Genomic DNA, 9671 nt, shown 5'->3' on the forward strand with positions numbered 1-9671 from the left:
TCAACACCCCCATTACATATCACCAGTCCCTGTACAGTGTTCTCCATGCTGGCTTTACCTTGTCATCAACACCCCCATTACATATCACCAGTCCCTGTACAGTGTTCTCCATGCTGGCTTTACCTTGTCATCAACACCCCCATTACATATCACCAGTCCCCTGTACAGTGTTCTCCATGCTGGCTTTACCTTGTCACCAACACCCTCCATTACATACATTAAGGGAAGAATTCGGCAGTACCTGTATGGTTAGTGAGAAAGTCCATATTGCAAATGTACGGTCCCTTACTAGACGTCCGAAATCGTTTGTAAAATTCGCGGACGGCGTCGGGCGAGCGGCAGGGCCGGACCTACCAGGAAGTCATCAAATGAACGTTGTCGGACATTCGGTTTCCGTTTTACAAAAATAATAAGATTTATGTCATTTTTCCCATGTCCCGGAAATTCCCACAAGAGGGCATAAGCAATCATATGGCTATTGCTACAAAACATCACGATTCACGACGGGGCCTTATCTCGAAAACTGAAAATATTTAGAAGCCGAAACTCGGTGAGCGTAGGGCGGCATAATGGGCAGTTGGCCCCGAACAAGATGGCGTCTAGGCCTCAACGGTTTTTGAGTTATGGCCATTTATCTGGGATTAAAGGTCCAAAATGAAAATAGAGAAATTATTTTTCCACTTCACGTCAAAGTCAAGGAGCCTCCGGTGTCAATAAAAAAGAACCAGCCATTTATCTATCGTCATTTAAGAGAAATCGTACAACGACACCTTGGTGATGTTCACGGATAGGTGTTTTTTTTTTTTTTCAACGGTTACAGATCCAGTTGCAGGTTGTTCTTACGAATCTTTTTAAAGTGTGCTGCGGAGCTCTGCGAGATTTCTGTGATTTTCTATGATTTTCTGAAATAACACACACTCACTAAACCCTCCGTAAATAACTCAGTTCTTAACGTAAAGACTTAAAACTCGGGATTCTGTAAAGGCATACCCCAATCATGATATGAGTTTATTTATAGCTTCCTGTGCCAACCGGAAGTTCCTTTAATGGTGTCACAGTGGCAGTTTCCATGGGTTAAAAAGGTCAGATCTTTTCAAAACTTCATATGTGTGACTAGGTAACCCTCATGAACTGTAAATCAGTCATTTCTCCCAGCAGATGTCAAAGAAAAGCTCTCACACGCACACACAGCAAGGATGGAGTGAAAAAGTGTGGTTCTTAAAGACACAGAGAGCAGGCAATGGCATAAACATAATGTCTAGGCCGTGCCGGGTTCAACGAGATATCCCGCTTGACCGTAGCTCGCTCGGTCTGAGCGCAGCGACCATTAGAAAAGTAGGCCCAAAATGAAGCCTGCCCCACAACGTCATTTGCTTTTGGGTGACAGTGAGAGAACCGTTAGGGTGAGAAGCACAATTCGACCTCAGGTATGTTCCTAAGGTCCTTCCGATCCGTGCAAGCCTAACGTTGACAGTGTGGCATTAACCCTTAATAGTTAAAAGATGGTGTTTACTTCAAAAGTTTGCATTGATTTCTCTCCCCATAGGAATACATTGCCTTTACCCCTAAATTCAACCTGAAGTCTATATGGGTTATGAATGCCGTATGAACCTGTCTTTGGTAACAGTCCATCAGGCCAGTATGAGTTCTACCTGTGTTGATTCTAAGCTTCCTGGACCAACCGGAAGTGGTTAAAATCACCCTAAAAGTGTTTTCCATTACCTGCCTGCAGTTTGATAGACATAGTGCATTCAACCCTGTGTAAATCAGTCAATTCTTAACGTAAGGACTTAAAACTCAGGATTCTGTAAAAGCATAGCCCAGTGAGGATATGTGTTGACTTATAGCTTCCTGTGACCAACCGGAAGTGCCTTAATTGGTGTCTCAGGGGCTGTTTCGAGGGTTAAAAAAGTCAGATCTGTCCAAAACTTCATATGTGTGATTAGGCAACCCCCATGAACTGTAAATCAGTCATTTTTCCCATAAAATTTCAAAGGAAAACTAAATCACACAGACACACAACTTGGAAGGAGGGACGTATTGGGGTTTGTAGAGACAGACAGTGCCTCAATAGTTAGCTTTGTTCGAGCTAAAAGAACCGTCAGACCTAGAGTTCGAAACTTTAGAAACCTGTTCTAGACCTCGGGTCGATAGTGCGTGGTGAGTTAGGTGGCTCTAGAAGGTTCTCGGACCGAGAAATAGCCTCGTACATTTGCAATGATTTCAATTCATTTTGACCATTACGAAAATGGCGACATTTAGAAAAGTCTCAGAGACACAAGACTAGGTGCATTGGAACCGGCTCGGCCCATAGAGACGGACCCCAACGTTTCGGTCCGATAGCTCATTCAAGGACCCCATAGCAAGGCATGGAAAAAGTGGATTTTCAGCACCAATTAGGGTTTTACTCGGGCACCGAAGGACCTATCGAGCGAGAAACTCGGGATTCGGGGTCGCCTCACATAGGCCTTCACATAATGTCTGACCTGGACCCGCAGCTAGAACGTAACTATGTGTTTTACGTTTTTATTATGTTTTTAAACTAATGGCGCTGTGAATTATGGGCCTGCTCTGACATATGTGATAGTTGGCTTCTAAATGAGTTGGAAAAAGTGGGTTTGGTGTCAATTGGTATCAGTTTGGTGTCAGAATGACATCTAATTGACTGGTGGACACTGACTTGCTAGTTGACTTTTGTACATTAGCAATATGTTTAAACGGAGAGGGACCATCACCAAAATGGCATTCTGAAATCAACACAAAAAATGGCATCACCATAGTCTCCAGGCTGTGCAGAGTTCAACGAGACGCCCCGCTTGACCGTAGCTCGCTCTGAGTGCAGCGACCTTGAAAAAAAGAAGGCGCAAAGGAAGCCTGGCCCTCAATGTCATTTGCTTTTGGGTGACAGTGAGAGAACCGTTAGGGTGAGAAGCACAATTCGACCTCAGGTACGTTCCTAAGGTCCTTCCGATCCGTGCAAGCCTAACCTTGACCGTGTGGCATTAACCCTTAATAGTTAAAAGAAGGTGTTTACTTCAAAGAGTTTGCATTGACTTCTCTCCCCATAGGAATACATTGCCTTTACCCCTAAATTCAACCTGAAGTCTATATGGGTTATGAATGCCGTATGAACCTGTCTTTGGTAACAGTCCATCAGGCCAGTATGAGGTCTACCTGTGTTGATTCTAAGCTTCCTGGACCAACCGGAAGTGGTTAAAATCACCCTAAAAGTGTTTTTCCATTACCTGCCTGCAGTTTGATAGACATAGTGCATTCAACCCTGTGTAAATCAGTCAATTCTTAACGTAAGGACTTAAAACTCAGGATTCTGTAAAAGCATAGCCCAGTGAGGATATATGTTGACTTATAGCTTCCTGTGACAACCGGAAGTGCCTTAATTGGTGTCTCAGGGGCTGTTTCGAGGGGTTAAAAAGTCAGATCTTTTCAAAACTTCATATGTGTGACTAGGTAACCCTCATGAACTGTAAATCAGTCATCTCTCCCAACAGATGTCAAAGAAAAGCTCTCACACGCACACACAGCAAGGATGGAGTGAAAAAGTGTGGTTCTCAAAGACACAGAGAGCAGGCAATGGCATAAACATAATGTCTAGGCCGTGCCGAGTTCAACGAGATATCCCGCTTGACCGTAGCTCGCTCGGTCTGAGCGCAGCGACCATTAGAAAAGTAGGCCCAAAATGAAGCCTGCCCCACAACGTCATTTGCTTTTGGGTGACAGTGAGAGAACCGTTAGGGTGAGAAGCACAATTCGACCTCAGGTATGTTCCTAAGGTCCTTCCGATCCGTGCAAGCCTAACGTTGACCGTGTGGCATTAACCCTTAATAGTTAAAAGAAGGTGTTTACTTCAAAGAGTTTGCATTGACTTCTCTCCCCATAGGAATACATTGCCTGCACCCTTAAATTCAACCTGAAGTCTATATGGGTTATGAATGCTGTATGAACCTGTCTTTGGTAACAGTCCATCAGGCCAGTATGAGGTCTACCTGTGTTGATTCTAAGCTTCCTGGACCAACCGGAAGTGGTTAAAATCACCCTAAAAGTGTATATCCATTACCTGCCTGCAGTTTGATAGACATAATGCATTCAACCCTGTGTAAATCAGTCAATTCTTAACGTAAGGACTTAAAACTCAGGATTCTGTAAGTGTTTATGTCAATCAAGACATGTGTTTACTTATAGCTTCCTGTGCCAACCGGAAGTTCCTTTAATTGGGTCACACTGTCTGTTTTGAAGGGTTAGAAAAGTCACATCTCTCCAAAACTTCATATGTGTGACCAGGTAACCCTCCTAAACTGTAAATCAGTCATTTCTCCCAGCAGATGTCAAAGAAAAGCTCTCACACGCACACACAGCAAGGATGGAGTGAAAAAGTGTGGTTCTTAAAGACACAGAGAGCAGGCAATGGCATAAACATAATGTCTAGGCCGTGTCGAGTTCAACGAGATATCCCGCTTGACCGTAGCTCGCTCGGTCTGAGCGCAGCGACCATTAGAAAAGTAGGCCCAAAATGAAGCCTGCCCCACAACGTCATTTGCTTTTGGGTGACAGTGAGAGAACCGTTAGGGTGAAGCACAATTCGACCTCAGGTACGTTCCTAAGGTCCTTCCGATCCGTGCAAGCCTAACGTTGACCGTGTGGCATTAACCCTTAATAGTTAAAAGAAGGTGTTTACTTCAAAGAGTTTGCATTGACTTCTCTCCCCATAGGAATACATTGCCTTTACCCCTAAATTCAACCTGAAGTCTATATGGGTTATGAATGCCGTATGAACCTGTCTTTGGTAACAGTCCATCAGGCCAGTGTGAGGTCTACCTGTGTTGATTCTAAGCTTCCTGGACCAACCGGAAGTGGTTAAAATCACCCTAAAAGTGTTTTTCCATTACCTGCCTGCAGTTTGATAGACATAGTGCATTCAACCCTGTGTAAATCAGTCAATTCTTAACGTAAGGACTTAAAACTCAGGATTCTGTAAAAGCATAGCCCAGTGAGGATATGTGTTGACTTATAGCTTCCTGTGCCAACCGGAAGTGCCTTAATTGGTGTCTCAGGGGCTGTTTCGAGGGGTTAAAAAAGTCAGATCTGTCCAAAACTTCATATGTGTGATTAGGCAACCCCATGAACTGTAAATCAGTCATTTTTCCCATAAAATTTCAAAGGAAAACTAAATCACACAGACACACAACTTGGAAGGAGGGACGTATTGGGGTTTGTAGAGACAGACAGTGCCTCCAATAGTTAGCTTTGTTCGAGCTAAAAGAACCGTCAGACCTACAGTTCCGAAACTTTAGAAACCTGTTCTAGACCTCGGGTCGATAGTGCATGGTGAGTTAGGTGGCTCTAGAAGGTTCTCGGACCGAGAAATAGCCTCGTACATTTGCAATGTCTTCAATTCATTTTGACCATTACGAAAATGGCGACATTTAGAAAAGTCTCAGAGACACAAGACTAGGTGCATTGAAACCGGCTCGGGCCATAGAGACGGACCCCAACGTTTCGGTCCGATAGCTCATTCAAGGACCCCATAGCAAGGCATTGAAAAAATTGGATTTTCAGCACCAATTAGGGTTTTACTCGGGCACCGAAGGACCTATTGAGCTGAAACTCGGGATTCGGGGTCGCCTCACATAGGCCTTCACACAATGTCTGACCTGGACCCGCAGCTAGAACGTAACTATGTGTTTTACGTTTTTATTATGTTTTAAACTAATGGCGCTGTGAATTATGGGCCTGCTCTGACATATGTGATAGTTGGCTTCTAAATGAGTTGGAAAAAGTGGGTTTGGTGTCAATTGGTATCAGTTTGGTGTCAAAATGACATCTAATTGACTGATGGACACTGACTTGCTAGTTGACTTTTGTACATTAGCAATATGTTTAAACGGAGAGGACCATCACCAAAAGTGACATTCTGAAATCAACCCTAACGAGCCATGGAGATGAACCAGAATCACTGCCCAGCTATCCCGAGTTCATCGGGCCAGTCAATTTCACATTCCTGCAGGATTTTTATAGCATGACAAATTCGTGATGGTACCTGCCCATTGAACCATATTGCAAATGCACAGTGACTTTGCAAAAGTGAGAAAACATAAACAAATGGACATGATGAAATCAACACAACGAGTGATGGAAAGGTACAACTCTCACTGCTCGGCCATCCTGTGTTCATCAGACCAGTCAATTTAGCATTTTTGAGCATGTCAAATTTCATATGGTAAATGCACATTGAAACATATTGCAAATGCGCGCGCACTTGCAATATGATTCTATAGTGTAAAAACATCACCTAATGGACATGATGAAATCAACACAACGAGTGATGGAAATGTACAACTATCACTGCCCGGCCATCCTGTGTTCCCATAGCGAGCATTAATATCAGAATGACCGGTAAATGCATTTACAAGCATATTTTTATTTTTGGGTTACCAGTTGCACAACAATGCACGTGCATTTGCAATATGATTCTATAGTGAAAAAACATCACCTAATGGACATGATGAAATCAACACAACGAGTGATGGAAATGTACAACTATCACTGCTCGGCCATCCTGTGTCCATCAGACCAGTCAATTTTGCATTTTTGAGCATGTCAAATTTCATATGGTAAATGCACATTGAAACATATTGCAAATGCGCGCGCACTTGCAATATGATTCTATAGTGTAAAAACATCACCTAATGGACATGATGAAATCAACACAGCGAGTGATGGAAATGTACAACTATCACTGCCCGGCCATCCTGTGTTCCCATAGCGAGCATTAATATCAGAATGACCGGTAAATGCATTTACAACCATATTTTTATTTTTGGGTTACCAGTTGCACAACAATGCACGTGCATTTGCAATATGATTCTATAGTGAAAAACATCACCTAATGGACATGATGAAATCAACACAACAGTGATGGAAATGTACAACTATCACTGCTCGGCCATCCTGTGTCCATCAGACCAGTCAATTTTGCATTTTTGAGCATGTCAAATTTCATATGGTAAATGCACATTGAAACATATTGCAAATGCGCGCACTTGCAATATGATTCTATAGTGTAAAAACATCACCTAATGGACATGATGAAATCAACACAACGAGTGATGAAATGTACAACTATCACTGCCCGGCCATCCTGTGTTCCCATAGCGAGCATTAATATCAGAATGACCGGTAAATGCATTTACAACCATATTTTTATTTTTGGGTTACCAGTTGCACAACAATGCACGTGCATTTGCAATATGATTCTATAGTGAAAAAACATCACCTAATGGACATGATGAAATCAACACAACGAGTGATGGAAATGTACAACTATCACTGCTCGGCCATCCTGTGTCCATCAGACCAGTCAATTTTTCCTGCATTTTTGAGCATGTCAAATTTCATATGGTAAATGCACATTGAAACATATTGCAAATGCGCGCACTTGCAATATGATTCTATAGTGAAAAAACACCACCTAATGGACATGATGAAATCAACACAACGAGTGATGGAAATGTACAACTATCACTGCCCGGCCATCCTGTGTTCCCATAGCGAGCATTAATATCAGAATGACCGGTAAATGCATTTACAACCATATTTTTATTTTTGGGTTACCAGTTGCACAACAATGCACGTGCATTTGCAATATGATTCTATAGTGAAAAAACATCACCTAATGGACATGATGAAATCAACACAACGAGTGATGGAAATGTACAACTATCACTGCTCGGCCATCCTGTGTCCATCAGACCAGTCAATTTTGCATTTTTGAGCATGTCAAATTTCATATGGTAAATGCACATTGAAACATATTGCAAATGCGCGCGCACTTGCAATATGATTCTATAGTGTAAAAACATCACCTAATGGACATGATGAAATCAACACAACGAGTGATGGAAATGTACAACTATCACTGCCCGGCCATCCTGTGTTCCCATAGCGAGCATTAATATCAGAATGACCGGTAAATGCATTTACAACCATATTTTTATTTTTGGGTTACCAGTTGCACAACAATGCACGTGCATTTGCAATATGATTCTATAGTGAAAAAACATCACCTAATGGACATGATGAAATCAACACAACGAGTGATGGAAAGGAACAACTATCACTGCCAGGCCATCCTGTGTTCATCAGGCCAGTCAATTTCACATTCCTGCAGGATTTTTATAGCATGACAAATTCGTGATGGTACCTGCCCATTGAACCATATTGCAAATGCACAGTGACTTTGCAAAAGTGAGAAAACATAAACAAATGGACATGATGAAATCAACACAACGAGTGATGGAAAGGTACAACTCTCACTGCTCGGCCATCCTGTGTTCATCAGACCAGTCAATTTTGCATTTTTGAGCAAGGTCAAATTTCATATGGTAAATGCACATTGAAACATATTGCAAATGCACGTGCACTTACAATATGATTCTATAGTGAAACAACATCACCTAACGGAGATGATGAAATCAACACAACGAGTGATGGAAATGTACAACTATCACTGCTCGGCCATCCTGTGTTCATCAGACCAGTCAATTTTGCATTTTTGAGCAAGGTCAAATTTCATATGGTAAATGCACATTGAAACATATTGCAAATGCACGTGCACTTGCAATATGATTATATAGTGAAAAAAACATCACAAAATGGACATGATGAAGTCAACACAACGAGTGATGGAAAGGAACAACTATCACTGCCCGGCCATCCCGAGTTCATCAGGCCAGTCAATTTTGCATTTCTGCAGGATTTTTGAGCATGTCAAATTTCTTACGTCATTTGGCCCACAAAAAAATCCTTATGCACAATTTAAAAAAATATATAAAAAAATATGATAATAAAATTGGACAAAAGTATATTCATACAGTTCTTACACATGTGTAATTGACAAAAAAATTGAAAGAATTTCAAAAAACGGTCAGAAAGCACTTTTTAAGGGTGTGTGAAGTTTTTACAAAATTTTGACATTTTTGACTTTTGACTTTGACTTCCTATGAAATCATATTGGAATTGGACAAAACATATTCCTTATGCGCATGTAAAAAAAAAAAAAAAAATTATGATAATAAAATTGGACAAAAGTATATTCATACAGTTCTTACACATGTGTAATTGACAAAAAATCGAAAGAATTTCGAAAAACGGTCCAGAAAGCACTTTTTATGGGTGTGTGAAGTTTTTACAAAATTTTGACATTTTTGACTTTTGACTTTTGACTTCCTATGAAATCATATTGGAATTGGACAAAACATATTCCTTATGCGCATATAAAAAAATAAAAAAAATTATGATAATAAAATTGGACAAAAGTATATTCATACAGTTCTTACACATGTGTAATTGACAAAAAAAATCGAAAGAATTTCGAAAAACGGTCCAGAAAGCACTTTTTAAGGGGTGATAAGTTTTGAAAAAAATTTCATTTTTCAAAATTTTACTTTTGGACATTAATTTGGGTTACATATCAATATGAACAACCCCGGTGGAGCGCATTTGCCCCCTGTTGAATTTTTAAAGTGTTACAACTGGCAATTACCATATGGCATTTGCAATACACTTTGGATGAATCAACGCCGAATTGGGTGGTATTGGCCAATGTGTATATGGTTTGTCCGATGCCAATGACATGCCATTCATTTTGTCCAATA

At 41.1% G+C, this 9671-nt stretch overlaps 1 protein-coding gene and 1 long non-coding RNA gene across 3 annotated transcripts in view; both read right to left on the reverse strand.

Annotated features, from left to right (window-relative positions):
- The window catches only part of LOC118363521 (signal-induced proliferation-associated 1-like protein 2), a 434866-nt gene that overhangs the window by 182096 nt on the left and 243099 nt on the right, over window positions 1-9671 (reverse strand). The gene's annotated exons all lie outside the window — the stretch shown is intronic.
- LOC127915957 (uncharacterized) overlaps window positions 6416-9671 on the reverse strand; it is a 6538-nt gene continuing 3282 nt past the window's right edge. Inside the window, exons 2-3 of one of the 2 annotated variants that reach the window (XR_008093135.1) lie at window positions 7487-8081; window positions 6416-6701 (exon numbers count right to left, since the gene is read on the reverse strand). This is a non-coding gene — a long non-coding RNA (uncharacterized LOC127915957). Of the gene's footprint in view, window positions 6702-7486; window positions 8938-9671 lie in introns of those variants that run through there. The other variant, XR_008093134.1, reaches the window with a different exon arrangement.

This window comes from Oncorhynchus keta, chromosome 3 (assembly GCF_023373465.1).
Source record: "Oncorhynchus keta strain PuntledgeMale-10-30-2019 chromosome 3, Oket_V2, whole genome shotgun sequence".
Taxonomy (NCBI): domain Eukaryota; kingdom Metazoa; phylum Chordata; class Actinopteri; order Salmoniformes; family Salmonidae; genus Oncorhynchus; species Oncorhynchus keta.